Genomic DNA, 19,784 nt, shown 5'->3' with positions numbered 1-19,784 from the left:
ACTATGGAGCACTGTTGTTAGCCAGCACATCTTCCTACGTGGGAAGGTGAAAAAACATATCTGTATTAGTAAAGGTTTTCCAGATGATCAGAACTCAGAGCATGGATCTCTCTAAGTATGCAGAAAGTGGAGATATAAGAATGGCTCACAGAATGTGGCCCCACTAGTAAATCAATGACTGTACCAATGGAGAGTTGAAGAAAACAGTAGTTCCTGTATATCTCGGCTGGTTTTAAGCATTTATCAGAATTCCAAAGATGGAGCCTTAAGGCTAGAAAAATAAAAAGACCTTGCTAGCCACTATGTGGGAAGAAGAGAAAGAGAAAGAACTACCATTTTCAATATCCTTTATATATATATAGGCTCACAGTAGAAGTTCTGGCCTACATTAATTTTTTTTCTTCTCAACCTAAACCTCCAGATTAAAGAAGGGTTTTCCCAAGTTAAATGGTGAAAATAATAAAAACCCCTCACAGTGTCCATCTGTTTGGTTTTAGGTAACTAAACTCCTGTAACTACAGTCATTTGAAATAATTGTATTGGTGGCTACAACAGCTGACAGGAAGTTCAGTTTTTATCCAGATTCTTTTTGTTTTCTTTTGTTTTGTTTTTTTCAAGACAGGGTTTCTCTGTATAGCCCTGGCTGTGCTGGAACTCACCCTGTAGATCAGGCTGTCCTCAGACTCAGAAATCCAACTGCCTCTGCCTCCCGAGTGCTGGGACTATAGGTGTGGGGCACCACCGTCAGGCTTCTATCCAGATTCTTAATTGTCTGGTCTGCAGACTAGAGTAATGGCCAGTCAAGGTGACTATGAATATGGAAAATTGGTGACCTCACTACTCCTTGCTGATGTCAAGTACAACCATACCAGGAAAACGTTCACCTTGAAAGCCAAGCCTAGAAGAGGTGCAGGAAGCTGGAATGGAGTAGTAAGTTGCTAAGGCTTATGCCAAGGAAGCTTCATAAGAATGGCAGCTTGTGGCTGGGTGTGGTGGCGCACACCTTTAATCTCAGCACTCAGGGGGCAGAGGCAGGTGGATTTCTGAGTTTGAGGCCAGCCTGGTCTACAAAGTGAGTTCAAGGATAGCAGGGCCACACAGAGAAGCCCTGTCTTGAAAAACAACAACAAAAAGAATGGCAGTGTGTATACTTCCTACAGGGAAATAGAAAGATATGGGAGATTTCCATGCTGTCAGCAGAAAGTAGCGTACAATGGGACAAAGGAAGAATCTAATCAAACTCTGCTGCTCAAGGAGAACACAAGTAATCTCATCAATATCACTGCGCATGCCTACGGTGGTTTGTGATTGACATCATCAGCCCTATGTGGTAGGAACTATTAGATTCTCAGGATAAGAAACCACCCCTCTCCACAGGCTCTGGCCCCAGACCATTACCAGCTCGTCCAAAAATGTGCCTGGTTATAAAGAAGGAGCTCGTTTTTTCTGTTTCTTTGTCAATACCTCATGGCCTTAGGCAAGGATCCCAAGGCCTAGGCCCTAGGCTTTTACAGGTCCAACCAAGAATGTTGCTGAGTTTGAGAAGAAGCTATGTCATTCTCCATCTATGAGGGCCTCAGGGATAGCCTTGCTTGATCAGGACAGTCCTCACCACAACAGTGTTTTTCCTTCCCAAATGGTGTTGACAGATGTCTTGACCATGTGGCAGAACTATGCTTTTTCAAGAGGAAAAATGGTCCTTTATGGGACACCAGGCCTTAGTGTTGGTTGTGAGCCTGCAATACTTCATTGAGCAGCTTGTTAAAGGGCTGGTCTGTGACCTGGGAAAGGGCCTATTTGTTAATCAGGATTGTCTCCTTTGTTATGACCTGGAGCGATATTTCCCCACAATCCTGATGAACAACCTGGTGTATCCCAGCATCCTAATCTTCAGATGCTTGGTTACTATACTACTTCTCTGTGGGTGTTTAGGAGGCAGTCCCTCCCTCAACTAAATGTGACTTCCCATTTTCTTATCATTGGAAAATCTTTTCCATCAGCGATTCTACTCTATGCTTCTTATCACAGCATAAATTTAGAATTCGTGGAATGGGGTTTACAACTGCCACTAAATTAACTCCAAATGGATCTTAAATGGTGGCCAGGGCACAATGTTTAGAAGATACCAGAGAATCTCGGACTCTCCGAATTTGGCATCTTGCTAAGGATGTTTCTACATGGCAAACCCTTGCTCCAAATGCTTTGTGCAGATGAAGCTCCCATAATGAAGTTGTTAAGATGCCACCACTGAGTACATCTAGTGGCGAAGACCTCAAGGAATCGCACAGCTGGCTGTTAGTTTCCACCTAACCCAGGGGAGAGCCCACTATCAGGATTCCTGCTTCTCACACCACTGCTCCTTCAGGTTAGTGGCAGTGGTCACATGCTCACCATGATGAGACTTAGTAGCTCGCCTGCACTCTGCAAAAACACCCAGCATCAGAGTTAAAAGCACATCACACCAACCATAGAAGCCTGCTCTGCAATGCTACTGAACCTGGAACAGGGAACAAAACACCTGGAAGAGGCCTCTCTTCATCTGATTGGACGGTTTTCCAGGAGGCCCTGATTGGCCAGTGACAAGAGCACTGGCCTTAGGGATAGATACTGCTGAAAAGCTTGCCTCTTAGGGCTTCCTACCCCAGGAAATCAGTCCAGGACTTGGCACTTTTCAGATTTGCAAGATCTTTGTTTCAGTATTGCAATGTGCCTATCCTCAAATAGCTGAGCTTTCCGTTACCAGCACTGAGCACAAACAGCTTCTCCCTCCATTTCGTAATCCTCCCCCTCCGCTCCTCCACTTCCCAATCCTCCTCCTCCGTTCTTGCTCCTGTTCCTCCTTCTCTATCTCCTCCTCCTACTGTTCTTCCTACTGTTCTTCCTCCTCCTCCTTTTCTTCTGAATGTTCCCTCACCCCTCCTCTTCCTCCTTTTCTTCTTTTCCCTGCCCTCCTCTGCCTCTCCTCCTCCTCCTAGAATCGAGATGGGTAGCTTGCACAGTTCATTATTCATCTTGGTGCAGAGTGAACCATATGAACCACATGCAGAATGCTTCCATGCATATTATCAATTACTGCGTCATTTTAAGATATAAAATGTGATATTTGTTTCTGTGATTTTGCACTGATCTCAGGAATACCTCAGCTAATATTCACCTACTACATATTGAAAGGGTCGAAAAATCACTGAAGACCCCAGATCAGATAATATGCAAAAAGAAAAAGAAGTTATTCTGGAGAAACAACCAGCATTCTTTGAAATGGCGACCCCAGACAAAGGTACAAGGACTTCCTTATAGAAAACAGGTGGAACCCTCTAGGATAGGGTAGTGTAAAATTTCATTGGTAGGGCTAGGGGTCACAGGTTGTCAGTGATCTGCATTCCTATGCCATAAACTTTTCTCCATATGATGAAATAGGGTTGCCCAGCCCAGATGGACCATTCTCAGATCGTTCCCCATTTCTGTGGTTATCCACAGTCTGGTCTCTGGAAGGGTGCTTTACAATCTTCTGGATCTTATGGTCTGTTCCTAATCCTGGTGTCTTATGCCTTACTTTTGGGATTTACAGTTTATGCCTGAAGCTGGCACCTTTTGGAAATAAGGACTGGTCCTCAACTGGCAACAAAAGGGCTCCTTAGATGAAGAAAAATGGGGTTTATCTTGCCCTTTCAATGATTCTCCAGACAACCCTGGGAGAAAAGCAGGAAATGAGGAAATGAATTCCAATCACTGTGGAGCACTACTGTTAGCCAGCACATCTACCTGAGTTGAAAAGGTGAAAAAACATCTGTATTATTAAAGGATTTCCACTTAAACAAAACTGATATTATGGATCTCTCTATGTATGTAGAAAGTGGATATATAAGAATGGCTCACAGAATGCGGACCAACTAGGAAACCAATAACTGCGTACCAATGGAAAGTTGAAGGACACAGTAGTGCCTGTATGTCTCAACTGGCCTTCCGCATATACCGTAATTCCAAAGATGGAACCTCTAATGCTAGGAAAATCAAATGATCTCGCTTACCAGAGTATGGCAAACAGAAAAAGCGTAGGAGCGAGCATCTTCAATGTCCTTTATAAATGCAAGCTGCCACCAGAAGCTGTGGCCTAGATTAATGACATTTTTGTCAATTCAAAAGATCCAGAATAAAGAAGGGTTCTCCCATGTTAAATGTTGCAAATAATTAAAAACACTTTCACAATGACCACCTGTTCCAGTTTTAGCTAAGTCAACTTGTTTTAATACAGTAATTTGAACTACTTGAAGTAGTGTTAATTACAGTTGACAATAAGTTCAGTTCTTTATCCAGATTCAGGACTGCCTTTTCTGCAGCCAGAGTAATGGCCAGTCAGGGTGATTATCGACCAGGTCAAATTGATTACCTCACTTCTCATTGCTAATGTCAAGTACTGCCAAACCAGGAAAACTTTCCCCTTCAAAGCCTAGGCTAGAAGACATGCAGCACTGTCTTCCCATCATGTGGTCTTAGGGACAGGACCAGATGTTCAAAACAGTTATCAATTACATAGCATGAGCCAGCCTAGGCATCAAGAGACCTTGTCCTAAACTGCCGTTGCAAAATATGAAAAGAAATTCTTATACCTGGGAAAAACCACAGAATTGCAAATAGTAAGAGATCAGAGCAGTGCAGAATTCACAGAAATTACATTGAAAGGGGAACCAATAATTGATTTTTTCAAAACTAAATATTACTAAAAAACCACATAGCCATACTGACATTCAAAACTAGCAGCCCATATCCTCACATCAGGAATAGCACTAATCAAACAATACTTGATCTTGCCTCTATGTGGACTCTTAGCTGCTGACACCTGTAACTTGACACACACACAACTACACCCGATGGCCTGGGTTTCAATTCTCGAGCTGACTTAATGATGTCAGTGAAGATTGCACATGTATATGTAGAACAGTACCCTACGTGCAAATTGAATGCTCATTGGCTTAACTGACATTCACAACTCAAACACCCATCAATATAGGCTGTCTTCATCACAGAACATGATTAATACATGATCCAAAATTAAAAATCATCTCCCTGCCCTAATCAGGTCTTGTTCATAATGGCAACTCCAGCAGCTGATTGCCTACCCTGTTTCCCCAGTAGGGATCGCAATAAACTCTCTTCTCTTCTGATGTGAATGCAGAAGCTATGCCCTTCATGCAAATCCTGTTCCTCTTACTGTAATAAAAATCTTGATTACATACATGACTCAGCAAGTAATTTAAAAACACGGTGGTGGTAGTGATTTAGACTTAAGTATTTAGTTGGTTTAGTCAATAGAAGCCAATGTCATTGTCCTGGGAAATACAGAGTGGAATGAATGCTACCTGACTCGACATAGGAAAGCTTGTCTCAGAAACATTATTTAAAGCCTGCAGGTACAGCTGGTGTGGATTAACATCTTTCCCAGGGAGAGATCACTTATTCACCTCTGGCTGATGCCCAAAGAAGACCCAGCCTAGGAAACAGCATGAATTCCACATATGGTGTCATCAATAAGTAAGTCCTTTTAGGTTCACCCCCCAGGTTATACTTTGAACAATTTAATAGGGGACAGGACCTTGCAATTTTAGTCACTGAGGCTAATGGAGATTTACAGAGCAAAACTATCTTCTAGTCCATAATGTAAGATCTAGAAAAGAGTTTTAAAAAATAAATCCATGCTACAACTCTCCCATACATAAAGGACAGAGAACACACAGAAAATATCAAGAAAACATCACCTAACAGCACTGTAGTTACGGTTCTAATATGAACATGCCTGCTGGTCTTTTCTAACCTCAGAATAAGACTGTTTGAAGGTTCTGCCCCACCTACCCACCCATCTACCCATCCATCCATCCATCCATCCATCCATCCATCCATCCTTCCATCCATCCATCCATCCATCCATCCATCCACCCATCCATCCATCCAACCATCCATCCTTCCATCCATCCATCCATTCATCCATCTACCCATCCATCCATCCATCCATCCATCCATCCATCCTTCCATCCATCCATTCATCCAAGGCAACTTTTTAAACTGTTTAACTTGGGGCAGGAGAGATGGCTCAGCACATCTGGAAAATGGTTCTCACCCAACCAAGGGAAGTGCCCACTTCCCCAGCTTCAAATGTTCATGCCCCTGCTCTTTCAGGTTAGCATAGAGCTGAACCTCCATTATGGCAGAGAGTACTCAGAAGAACCCTCCTATTCTCCTGATTGGCCTGCCTGGATGCCCTGATTGGCCAGTGATTCTTGAGTGACATAAGCATGCTCCTTAGGGTTGGAGTGTGCTGAAGGCACACAGTATAGACCTTCAATGCTCAGGATTCTAGTTCAGGAACTTTGAAAGTAGTGTAGTCACAGCCCAGAAAGGGACAGGACAAAAGGAAGTAGATAACTTCACTGCTTTGACAGTATGTAATATTGAGAATGAACAGTGAGGGTTGGCAAGATGGCTCATCAGGTAAGAGCACTGACTGTTCTTCCAAAGGTCCTGAGTTCAAATCCCAGCAACCACATGGTGGCTCACAACCACCAGTAATGAGATCTGATGCCCTCTTCTGGTGTGTCTAAAGTAAGCTACAGTATACTTATGTATAATAATAAATAAATCTTAAAAAAAAAAAAAAAAAAAAAAGAAAAGAATGAACAGTGAGGCAATCAATTTTAGGCCATCGACAAGAGTCTGACTGGCCCATTTTTGGGGTCCACACACCAGGCAATCAAGAATCTGAACAAAAATTTGAACTGCAAAACTAAGATACTACATGAGTCCTACCAAACACATTATATTACCAAATCTAGGTAATACAATGTGACCCATCGACTCAGAGGAGAAGGGGAGGGGGAGCTGGGGGAAGAATTGAGGGAGGGGGGTGACTGGGAGGAAGGCAGTGAGCAGGATGTAAATTGAATAAATAAAGAGAAATCAATTTATTAAAAAGCAAGGGAGTGCTTTTATAGTCAAGCTCAAGGCCTAGGTACATAGCATGTGCTTACAAAGGTAGAAACTTTTTCAGTTAGTAATTTAGTTCACTATCACACAGTTAACAGAACATACCAGGAAAGCTGGAATCCATTTCTGATGTGGAAATCACAAAAGTACAAATAAAGAACAAGTCACACACACACACACACAAAAGAAGGTGACTTTTAACTTGGAATCTAATTTTAATCTTAATATTAATTTGTAAAAGAAAGAAAAACTGGAGCCTGCAAGCCTATCACAAATACAATTTTGATTATTTCCTGTGTTTGAGACAGGGTCTGATACAGACACCAAGCTGATTTTGACTCACCAACCACACTACAATGTATAATACATATTAAAAGTACAATAGATAGCAGGATGTATGCGCCTTTGAGCAAATATTCCTAGCTTCAGAATCTTCAGAAGAGAGGGCTGATATGCCATTGGGCGTTGGTCTAGTTATTGGTAAAGGAGAGTTATCTTGAAAAATTGTAGGCCATTCCCTGGCAGAGATAATGGCATAAGAAGATAAAGTTTGGCCAGGCAGTGGTGGCACAAGCCTTTAATCCCAGCACATGGGAGGAAGAGGCAGGCAGGTTTCAGAGTTCGAAGACAATCTGGTTTACAGAGTGAGTTCCAGGCCAGCAAGAGCTATACAGAGAAACACTGTCTCAAAAAATCCAAAAAACAAAAAAAAACCCAAAACAGAAGATACAGTTTAATCTCACCCCTATGTGCAACATTAGCTGCAGAGAGATGTAACCTAACACACAGCTTCTCAACACTCTGAGCTGAAGTAACTGTGCAAGTGGATTGGACATATCTGCAAAGGAGTCCCCTCTAGTTGGAAATTCAACATACATTGGACCAAACTAACCTCTCAAAAGTGTATGAATTCGTATATGAATTTATGTAAATTTATTCTTATTTGCTTGTGTAAAAAGCCTTTCCTCCTGTGAGGGTGGTTGTCTTCTCCTGGTTTAAGAGAAGTTTATTGTTCCAAACTTCTCCCAGGCTTAGCAAGCAAGAGGCATCTGGACAAGAGGGAAAGGCTCTAGCAATGACTCCTTTACTTAATCACCCACTCCCTTTCCATAGAGAACTTTCATAGGAAACTTTTTAGAAGAACTTGGAAAAAAAGATTAAAGAGATGTTTAAAAGTGTCCAACTTTTCTTCCTGTGACTTCAACTAGCAGCTGGAAGTTAAGAGTATCTCAATTTCAGTGGAGATAGAACAAAAGCTACTCACTTAATCCCCTGTCTTTTAAGAGGAGGCTCTAAATACCTGATTGCAGTGTCCAGCCTTGCCTCAGAGGAACTCCGGCAGGTCAGCTTCGGCTGCAACGCGACTGAGACTTAAGATAGGCAAACGTCTTAATACTAAACAGCAACCCTAAACATCCCTAAAGACCAAGTTCTGTCACCTCAGACACTCTTCCCCCTCCGCTGCCTGAAGAGGAACCAAGAATGGCCAGGGCCGGTCCCCTGCATCCCATCACCCCGACTCCAGCTGCTTAGCCCCCTGCTCCTTCCGTTTAAGGGCAGTGGTCACACGCTCACCATGTCGCCACGTTGTAGATCGCTGACATTGCCCTAAGGCCCCTGGCAGCAGAGATCAAAACAAATCAGACCAATCTTTCAGCTTGCTCGCAACAGAGAGGAACAGAGAGCAGGGGAACAAGGCACACGGAAGAACACGCCTCTCCTCCTGTTGGCGGGCCTATCCGGAGGCCCTGATTGGTTAGTGAGACTTGATTGACATGAGCACCTCCCTTAGGGTTAGAGTGCGCTGAAGGCACACAGCATATGGCTTCCCAGTTCGGGTTTCTTATCCAGGAGCTGACCCTTTTCAGATCTGCAAGACTTTCTTTCAGTCCTCTCCTCCAATAGTCTATCTTTCTGTCATCCAGAACTCAGCAGGAATTTCTTCTTCCTGCTCCTCCAAGGCCGCCGCCTGTTCACCTTCTCCTCGCTCCGCCCCCTCCTCCACCAAGGAATCAAGAGTCACACCTTGCATAGTACATTATTCAACTTGGAGCAGAGTGAACCATAGGTTCCAAGGATAATTACAATTAAAGAGAGATTTTTAGGACATAAAATATGATGTTTGCTCCTCTCATTTTACACTGACATCAGGAAAACCACAGCTAATATGCAATTGCTACATATGAGACTCCAGACAACCCTGGGGGAAAAGCAGGGGATGGATGCCAATCACTATGGAGCACTGTTGTTAGCCAGCACATCTTCCTACGGGGGCAGGTGAAAAAACATATCTGTATTAGTAAAGGTTTTCCAGATGAACAAAACTCAGAGCATGGATCTCTCTAAGTATGCAGAAATTGGATAGATAAGAATGGCTCACAGAATGTGGCCCCACTAGTAAATCAATGACTGTACCAATGAAGAGTTGAAGAAAACAGTAGTTCCTGTATGTCTCAGCTGGTGTTCAGCACGTAACAGAATTCCAAAGATGGAGCCTTAATGTCAGAAAAATAAAAAGACCCTGCAAGCCACTATGTGGGAAGAAGAGAAAGAGAAAGAACTACCATCTTCAATATCCTTTATATATGTGGGCTCAAAGCAGAAGTTCTGGCCTGGATTAATTTTTTTTCTACTTAACCGAAACCTCCAGAGTAAAGAAGGGTTTTCCCATGTTAAATGGTGAAAATAATAAAAACCCCTCAGAGTGCCCATCTGTTTGGTTTTAGGTAACTGAACTCCTGTAACTATAGTCATTTGAAATAATTGCATTGGTGGCAACAACAGTTGACAAGAAGTTCAGTTTTTATCCAGAGTCTTTCTTTTTAGATTTATATATTTATTGTTTTATGCATATGAGTACAATGTAGCTGTAAAGATGGTTGTGAGCCTTCATGTGGCTGTGGAGAATTAAATTTTTCAGACCTCTACTTCACTCTGGTCAACCCCACTCAGTCCCTGCTTGCTCTGGCCCAAAGATTTATTTATTATTATTATACATAATTACACTGTAGCTGACTTCAGACACTCCAGATCTCATTATGGATATTTGTGAGCCACCATGTGGTTGTTGGGATTTGAACTCAGGACCTTGGGAAGAGCTGTCAGTGTTCTTACCCACTGAGCCTTCTCCTTAGCCCCTTTATCCAGATTATTAATTGCCGGGTCTGCAGACCAGAGTAATGGCCAGTCAAGGTGACTATCAAGATGGAAAATTGGTGACCTCACTACTCATTGCTAATGTCAAGTACAGCCATACCAGGAAAATGTTCACCTTCAAAGCCTAGCCTAGAAGAGATGCAGGACTGTCTTCCCAACATGTGGCTTTAGAGACAGGATTAGATGTTCAAGGCAATTATCAATTACATGGCATGACCCATCCTGGGCTTCAGGAGACCTTGTCCTAAGCAGCACTTGTAAAAGAAATGGTAAGAAATTCTTATTTCTGGGAAACATCACAGAATGAATACAAGTAAGAGATCAGATAAGTGCTGCATTTAAAGCAAACCAATAATTGACTTTTTTTTTTTAAAGATTTTATCTATTTCTTTATTACATGTAAAGTACACTATAGCTGTCCTCAGACACTCCAGAAGAGGGCGTCAGATCTTGTTACAGATGGTTGTGAGCCACCATGTGGTTGCTGGGATTTGAACTCCTGACCTTCGGAAGAGCAGTCGGGTGCTCTTACCCACTGAGCCATCTCACCAGCCCCAATAATTGACTTTTTACAAACAGAAATATTATTGAAAAAACACATAGCCATTCTGACTTTGTAAAAGAATAGTCCATTTCCTGGTAGAAGGAATAGCATCTTTCAAATATTTTTTGACCTTGCCTCTATGTGGATTGTTGCCTGCTGAGACCTGTAACTTCAAACACAACTACAGCCAATGAAGTCCTGTGTTTTACATTTCTGAGCTGATTTAATTATGTCAATGAGTATTGCACATATCTCATAGGACAGTAGTAACCTAACTGCAATTTGAGTATTCACTGGCTTAACTGACATCACAAATCATACACCCACCGATCTAGTCTGTTTTCATTTACCCAACATGAATTAAGACAAGCTGCAAAATTGTAAAATTACCTCCATGCCAGCATCAGGCACTTTTTCATTATGGCGACTCCAGTAGCTGATTACCCACCCTGATTCCCCCATTAGTGCACACAATAAACTTCTTCCTATTCTGGTCAGAATGCAGAAGCTATGCCCCTCATGCAAATGCTTTTCCTATGAACTCAGTAAACAGTTGATTACATGACTCAAATGCATAATTTTAAAACACAGTGGTGGTACAGATGTTAACTTAAGAATTTAGTTGTGGGGGGCTGGTGAGATGGCTCAGCTGTTAAGAGCACTGACTGTTTTTCCGAAGGTCCTGAGTTCAAATCCCAGCAACCACATGGTGGCTCACAACCATCCTTAATGAGATCTGATGCCCTCTTCTGGTGTGTCTGAAGACAACTACAGTGTATAATCGATAAACAAATCTTAAAAAAAAAAAAAAAGAATTTAGTTGGTTTAAACAATAGGATAGCAATGTTACTGCCCTGAGACATAACAGAGTGGAATGAGAGCTACATGACTCACCATAGGAAACCTTGTCTCAGAAATAATTGTCTAAAAGGCTGAAGGTATAACAGGTAGAATTAGCATCCTTTCGTAGGAAAAGATCACTCATTCATCTTTGACTGATGCCCAAAGAAGAACCAGCCTAGAACAGAATTTTTAGTTCCCAATATGCTGTTGTACCTAAGTCTCTCTTAGGTTTGGGCCACAGCTATAGTTTGAACAATAGTCACAGAGGCAGATGGAGATTTACCGAGGAAAACGACCTTCTAGTCAACAATGTATGATCTAAAAGTACATTTAAAAGATGTATCAATGCCACAACTCTCCATATACAATGGACAGAGAATACAAACAGAAAATATCAAGGAAACATCACCTAACAGCACTGTGGTTACCATTCTTACTTGAGCAGGTTTGCTGATCTAGTCTAACCTCAGAATAAGGCTGCTTTTTAACTAAGCAACTTGGTTCAGAGGAAAGGCACAGGTGCATCTCTGTAGGACCAGAAAGAAGTGCATCCTGAATGCTGTGTGTCTCAAGGCTGTGACATCTCTGTAGAAGATTCCATATTTTATACATTATTTTTATTTTACTTATGTGAGTCTATTGCTGGAACATGTCTGTGTGCATTACTTACAGTGGTCGGAAGAGGGCATTATACCCCTCTGGATTGCAGTTACAGCAATTGAATTACAGCCATGAGGTTTTTTGAAATGCAATCTGTATTACCTGGAATAACATCAATTGCTCATAACTATATCTGTATTTATTATATTTTTTCTTGTAAAGTTAATTTTTATGCATTTAAATTAGATCATAATACACCACTTCATGTAACCTTTACCTTTTTACACTTTTTTTTCCAGGACTAAATACATGGCCTTTATTTCTTCCAGATCAAAGATTTTGGGTATGATCATATAAAGATGAACAATCAAGTTTTGCAACCTGGAAATATTTACTTCTTAAAACTATATTAATACTATCGTAAACTATACAAAAAAGAGATAAGTAGACAAACATGTACATTTATAGAACTGTGTATCAGTCAGGCCAGATCCTGCAGAGGGAATTTCCAGCATGGCCTCATTCATCTGTGAGGACACAGAGCAATCCTTGTTTGGACATACACCATCTACTCCTGCATGAGCCGCTCTTCACTGCTTGATGGCTTCCTTCTACACGTGTGTATGTCTAGTTGTCTGCTTCTCAGAGCAGACATTTACCTTCCTCATCCACCAGCCATTGGAGGAGGGCTGGGTCCACGAAGGTGATTGATCCTACCCATTCTTCGTGGAGGGTTTCCTGGTGGCCCTCTTCTATCATCGTATCTGGAATCAGAGGAGCTCCCGTAGCCTCTTCTTTTCTTTACATCTTGCCGAAGCAGAGTTTTGAAACAGAAAACGACAAATTCTGCTATTCCCCAGAAGTCTGTTAGGAAAGACACTCTCCATAGGGACTGATTAATGCTGTCCAACACCTGACCATTCAAGATGTAAACCATCTTCCCTCCGGTTGCCTGCTTTCTAGAGACAGAGAAGACCGGACGCCCCTGTTGTCACCCTACCTAGCCTCCCGCCCCGCCCTGCCTACATTTTATAATATATATTCCCAATAATGTCAAATGAGGTAGAAGGCTTGGTTAAAACATGCTAGCCTAGTGAGCTAACTTCATTTCCTTAACTATATGCAATATATTTATTTACAAGCTTGAATGTACAATTAAACTGCTAGATGCTCAGAAATCTCTTTGTCTATGCCCATTTTTACATAGTCTACCTTTCTCTTGAGCTCACTGAAACCCAGGAGGGCTCCTTTGCTCTCTTTCTTCAAATCCTGCCTCATCTATGTCCTGCTATTTCTTACCACTCTGCTTCCACAATGCTATTCTAAGTCAAGAGATAGAGACAGAGTCCAAAGAGAATGCCCACCAAGAGAAAGCTCAAATGTCTTATTGCTACAAAACCAGGCTCTATCCCCCTTACTACATCCTTGGCAGGCTGCAGCAGGTCAGCTCAAGGGGGAGGTAGTGGTGCGAGGACCCGGGTCAAGTCTGTAGGGAGCTGAAACTTCTCACCTTTACAGAAGAGCATATCAATGCCATCCAAGCTGACTTTGCCCCAAGTCACCCAGCAAAGACCTCAAGACCCCTCCCAAGTAACTTGCCTCAAAATGGGCAGGCACTTTCCAACCCTTAGCATTCTCTTGTATTGAGGCTTTGGCTGTCAGAGGCACACCCAAAATACACCTTTCCAAGACACACCTAGGTGCATCTGAAAAGGCAGTATCTTCCCAAGCTTGGATATTTCAATACCAATTAGGTTTTCTATTAACCATATTCAAATATCCTTCAACAATTTATCCCCTTACTTCTCCCCTCTCCATCCTAAATTCTTCCCTGCCAATTTCACCCTTGTTACATACATGTGTGACTATGAAGACTCAAATACATAAATAAAACTTGCTGACTGCATTTTTATTGGTTATGTGTATGATTCAAGGACTGACTGACTTGCATTGATTAGCCAAACAGGGAACTCGTTGCCTGGGGCTAATTCTCCTACTTAAGAGTTCCCCTCTTTAATAAGCAATAGGACTTGGGGAGCACAAATGACAGATTAGGATGAAAATAAGATAGGACCTCTTCTCTATGAAGTAGATAAAGTACCTACCTTGAATCCAAAAGCTGCAAGTGAGCTTTTTGCTTTTTGTGGTGGTAAACCTCTCCCACCTTAGATATAGAGGTAGCTGTCACCCAAATTCTCCACAATGATTATCCTATACTTTTCCCCTACTCCTCTGAAAGACTTCCAGGTACTGGAAAATAAGTATGCAACATAGGAGCAAAGGGCAACATTCCCATTTAAACGCCACATCTTGCTTCAATGCCTAGAGAGTGAATTCTGTCTCTTACCCAACCACACTCTTCCAGGACCATCAATGAGAGTGTTATGTTTCCAACATACAATGCTAAGAATAAACAATATTATTCCACAGAGAATCAAAGCATATCGACGATGGAACAGACCAAAGCAATGCCAAATCCAGCAGAAAAATATAATATCATGAAGCTTATTTTTCAGCTTCTTCAGATAATGAAATGGCCTGACTACAATATACTTAGGCATCCCTAGTCTTCCACCTCTGTCTCTGAAGCACACATAGTCTCACTTTTAGGCCAACTCCATTATGTGCTTGCAGTTCCTTTAAAAGCTGCTCCTCTTGTCCTACTGTTCTGAACAGTGGCTGCCACACTCAGTAGAGAATTGCTTGTTGTCTACCCCACAGCTCACTAGTGCTACATCAATGGAGAATCCTAGAAGGATCCCACAAGGTTCCTCCTACTGTTGCTATTGATTGATAGCTCTGCCCAGAGTCCATCACTATCTAGGGTCACCCAGCTGGGTCTCAGGACAATAGCAGCACAGCTACTGGATGATGAGAGATGAAAGGATTCAGACAGCACAGGCCCATTGAGCTCTGCACAGCCACAATAGGGGTAGACATGGACTGAGTTTGGAAACTTTGTAGTTATGAAGAAATTCTTGCAGTCTCCCAGAGCATGTCTTCCTCTTCAATCAAGGAACAGGGTACATCATGTGTACATTCTATTCCACACCTATATTCCTGTTCATCCATCAATTTGCTTCATAGTTGAGAAGTCCTGCAGGAAATCATAGGTCACATTCAAACAGTAACTATTGTTCAAGGAAAATATCCCTCATGAAAAACAATAAATTGTCTATGAAGAAATTCAGAGACAGAAGAGAGATGGTGGGAATGCTGTAAGTATAATGGAAAAATATAGTTTTAAAAGTGGAAAAGGCTTGATGATTATGTGCTCCAGAGAGGAGGGAAGTGTATTAGAGCACACCAAGTATTACTCAGGCCTAGTCTCTCAGGAGGATCATCTTAAAACTTGAAAAAAAAAAAAAAAACTTGTCTTATTAGGCACAACCACAATCAGTACCTAGATACTATTTTTGTTAGGACTAGTATAACTACGGTAATTTGATTTTTCAGTAAATTCAATTTTTATGCAGTTTCTTGAATGCCTGGTGTTGAACCCAAAAATGGACCAGCAGGATACTTATCAAGCATCTAAAAATGATTACCTCAGTGTTCATTGATAATATTAGGTACTGTCAAATGAGGGAACTTTATCAGCTCTTTTATCCTGTCCCTTTCTGTCTCCACTTTTCAAGCACTGTGATTACAGGCCTGGGCCATCATGTCTGGCTGAGGTTGCTTTTATTTCATTGATTAAGTCATTGGAAACACATCATGAGTAAGAAGAGAAGTTCCACATATCTATTCAGTATTGACTTAACACTCGAAGGCTCAGTTTCACCATCTATAGAATAAGGACAGAATCTGCCCTAGTCCTTTGGTGACTTATAACAGATGTTATGATAAAGCAAAACAATAGTGCTCTTAATTTGAAAGACAGTGGAGTTAAAGGCAGGAGGGCTGCATTTCATGATTGACTTCTGTTAGTAGAGCTAAGACCACAGACTATGTCCTAGCCACCCTAACCAGAGAGATTCAGCCACTCATCCTTATTAAGCCACTTAAAAGGACTGATTTATCTAGCTGTGACATGCCCACCTATAATGCTGGTAATCTAGAGGCAAGGTGGGCAGAATTCTCTGATGTCCTAGAACAGATAGTACAGTTCCAAGCCATCCAGGGGTTCATAGTAAGAATATGCTTTAAAATAAAACAATAAAGATTCAATGCAATCCCCATCAAAATTCCAACTCAGTTCTTCAACGAATTAGAAGGAGCAATTTGCAAATTCATCTGGAATAACAAAAAACCTAGGATAGCAAAAACTCTTCTCAAGGATAAAAGAACCTCTGGTGGAATCACCATGCCTGACCTAAAGCTTTACTACAGAGCAATTGTGATAAAAACTGCATGGTACTGGTATAGAGACAGACAAGTAGACCAATGGAACAGAATTGAAGACCCAGAAATGAACCCACACACCTATGGTCACTTGATCTTCGACAAGGGAGCTAAAACCATCCAGTGGAAGAAAGACAACATTTTCAACAATTGGTGCTGGCAAAACTGGTTGTTATCATGTAGAAGAATGCGAATCGATCCATACTTATCTCCTTGTACTAAGGTCAAATCTAAGTGGATCAAGGAACTTCACATAAAACCAGAGACACTGAAACTTATAGAGGAGAAAGTGGGGAAAAGCCTTGAAGATATGGGCACAGGGGAAAATTTCCTGAACAGAACAGCAATGGCTTGTGCTGTAAGAGCGAGAATTGACAAATGGGACCTAATGAAACTCCAAAGTTTCTGCAAGGCAAAAGACACCGTCAATAAGACAAAAAGACCACCAACAGATTGGGAAAGGATCTTTACCTATCCTAAATCAGATAGGGGACTAATATCCAATGTATAAAAAACTCAAAAAGGTGGACTTCAGAAAATCAAATAACCCCATTAAAAAATGGGGCTCAGAACTGAACAAAGAATTCTCACCTGAGGAATACCGAATGGCAGAGAAGCACCTGAAAAAATGTTCAACATCCTTAATCATCAGGGAAATGCAAATCAAAACAACCCTGAGATTCCACCTCACACCAGTCAGAATGGCTAAGATCAAAAATTCAGGTGACAGCAGGTGCTGGCGTGGATGTGGAGAAAGAGGAACACTCCTCCATTGTTGGTGGGATTGCAGGCTTGTACAACCACTCTGGAAATCAGTCTGGCGGTTCCTCAGAAAATTGGACATAGTACTACTGGAGGATCCAGCAATACCTCTCCTGGGCATATATCCAGAAGATGCCCCAACTGGTAAGAAGGACACATGCTCCACTATGTTCATAGCAGCCTTATTTATAATAGCCAGAAGCTGGAAAGGACCTAGATGCCCCTCAACAGAGGAATGGATACAGAAAATGTGGTACATCTACACAATGGAGTACTACTCAGCTATTAAAAAGAATGAATTCATGAAATTCCTAGCCAAATGGATGGACCTGGAGGGCATCATCCTGAGTGAGGTAACACATTCACAAAGGAACTCACACAATATGTACTCACTGATAAGTGGATATTAGCCCAAAACCTAGGATACCCAAGATATAAGATACAATTTCCTAAACACATGAAACTCAAGAAAAATGAAGACTGAAGTGTGGACACTATGCCCCTCCTTAGAAGTGGGAACAAAACACCCATGGAAGGAGTTACAGAGACAAAGTTTGGAGCTGAGATGAAAGGATGGACCATGTAGAGACTGCCATATCCAGGGATCCACCCCATAATCAGCATCCAAATGCTGACACCATTGCATACACTAGCAAGATTTTTTCGAATGGACCCAGATGTAGCTGTCTCTTGTGAGATTATGCCGGGGCCTAGCAAACACAGTAGTGGATGCTCACAGTCAGCTAATGGATGGATCACAGGGCTCCCAATGGAGGAGCTAGAGAAAGTACCCAAGGAGCTAAAGGGATCTGCAACGCTATAGGTGGAACAACATTATGAACTAACCAGTACCCCGGAGCTCTTGACTCTAGCTGCATATGTATCAAAAGATGGCCTAGTCGGCCATCACTGGAAAGAGAGGCCCATTGGTAATGCAAACTTTATATCCCCCAGTACAGGGGATCGCCAGGGCCAAAAAGGGGGAGTGGGTGGGTAGGGGAGTGGGGGTGGGTGGGTATGAGGGACTTTTGGTATAGCATTGGAAATGTAAATGAGCTAAATACCTAATTAAAAAAAAATAAAATAAAACAATAAAGCCAGGCGTGGTGGCGCATGCCTTTAATCCCAGCACTCAGGAGGCAGAGGCAGGCAGATTTCTGAGTTCCAGGCCAGCCTGGTCTACAAAGTGAGTTCCAGGACAGCCAGGGCAATACAGATAAACCCAGTCTCAAAAAACCAAACCAACCAACCAACCAAACAAACAAAAAACAAAAATAAAAGTGAATAAAATAAAAAAGGAAATTTCTAATGAGAATTGAAAACAGAATACAATATTTGTTCTGTGTGACTAATTTGAAACAGAATTTTCTCCCTTTTCTAAGTTCTGAACAGAATTTTAGCTCCATGCTCTCCTGAAAAGCATTTAGTTAACAAATGAATATTTATTATACACAGAAGTCCTTAACTAGAGGGAAAAGTCATCCAAGGAAAATTCAAAATTCCTGGTGTCCACTGTAACACTACACCACAACCAAAGGGAGAGCTGAGTATCCAATTCCTACCATCCCTGCAGGATACAGGGATAATGGGGTAGGGGCTGAGAGGCTTTATGGCCTAATTGGAGACGCCCCATGGGGTATGCAAGATGCTATCATCCACTGATCTGTGTAGTTGCCTTGATAAAAAGAGGGGAAGAACAGGAAAGGACTGACCCACCACAGCTGAGTGGATACAGAGAGCACAATAGAAGGCAGCTGGTGTTCAGCTACACCCCAAGCATTGCACTCCAGAGGGCCTTTTCTTCCTCTTTCTTTTAAAATCAAAGCCTCAACCACCCCCAATCCATATGCTAAGGTTCTTTCGAAATGCCTGACTTCCACAGTTCTAGAGTGACCTCTGTTTTGAGGCCCCGGGTCCCCTGACACCAGCCTTGATGTCACCTAGAGTCACCATCACTCAGAATTCAGAAATGAATGTTTTACAGGCATTAAGGAACCAGAATAGGACCCAATTCAGCTAGTCAATGTTCATACATGCATGGTACTCTTCTCTCATTACAAAAAGCATAAATTACATCCAAGGTACACCTGACATGCATTGACAGGTGTGCATGTGGGCTCATACTGCTGCCAAATGAGTCCAGAAAACATACAGATTCCATTAGAAAAATTTCAATAAAATGAAATTTGTCGATTTTTCTTTTCTCTTTCTTTTAATATTTTTTTTTTTGAGATAGAATGTCACTATAAAACATGTCTAAGAACTCACTATGTACACGACCCTGGCCTAAAACTCAGAGACAGGCCTACCACCATCTCTAATGTAATAGGTTTACAGGTATGCACCTCTAAGATGAGCTGAGATATTTTTTTCAATGACTTAACATTTGAACCAAACAATGAATGACAAGGTAAGGACTAAAGAGTAAACCTCATGGTTTTGATGTTCAGTAATACCTACTGAAATTTAATAGTAATAATTTAAACTGGCAAATCATTTCATATGTTTTCAAAACTGGGTTTGTTCTTTTTTTGCTTTGTTAATTTCTTCCATGGAAAAT

General features: G+C 41.7%; 2 pseudogenes; both read right to left on the bottom strand.

The window, feature by feature from the left end:
- The window catches only part of Gm7240, a 112,471-nt pseudogene extending 103,773 nt beyond the window's left edge, over positions 1 to 8,698 (bottom strand).
- Positions 12,413 to 13,139, bottom strand: Selenok-ps4 (selenoprotein K, pseudogene 4; annotated as a pseudogene).

This window comes from Mus musculus, chromosome 13 (genome assembly GCF_000001635.26).
Source record: "Mus musculus strain C57BL/6J chromosome 13, GRCm38.p6 C57BL/6J".
NCBI lineage: Eukaryota > Metazoa > Chordata > Mammalia > Rodentia > Muridae > Mus > Mus musculus.
This window is presented reverse-complemented; position numbering and strand designations above follow the sequence as displayed.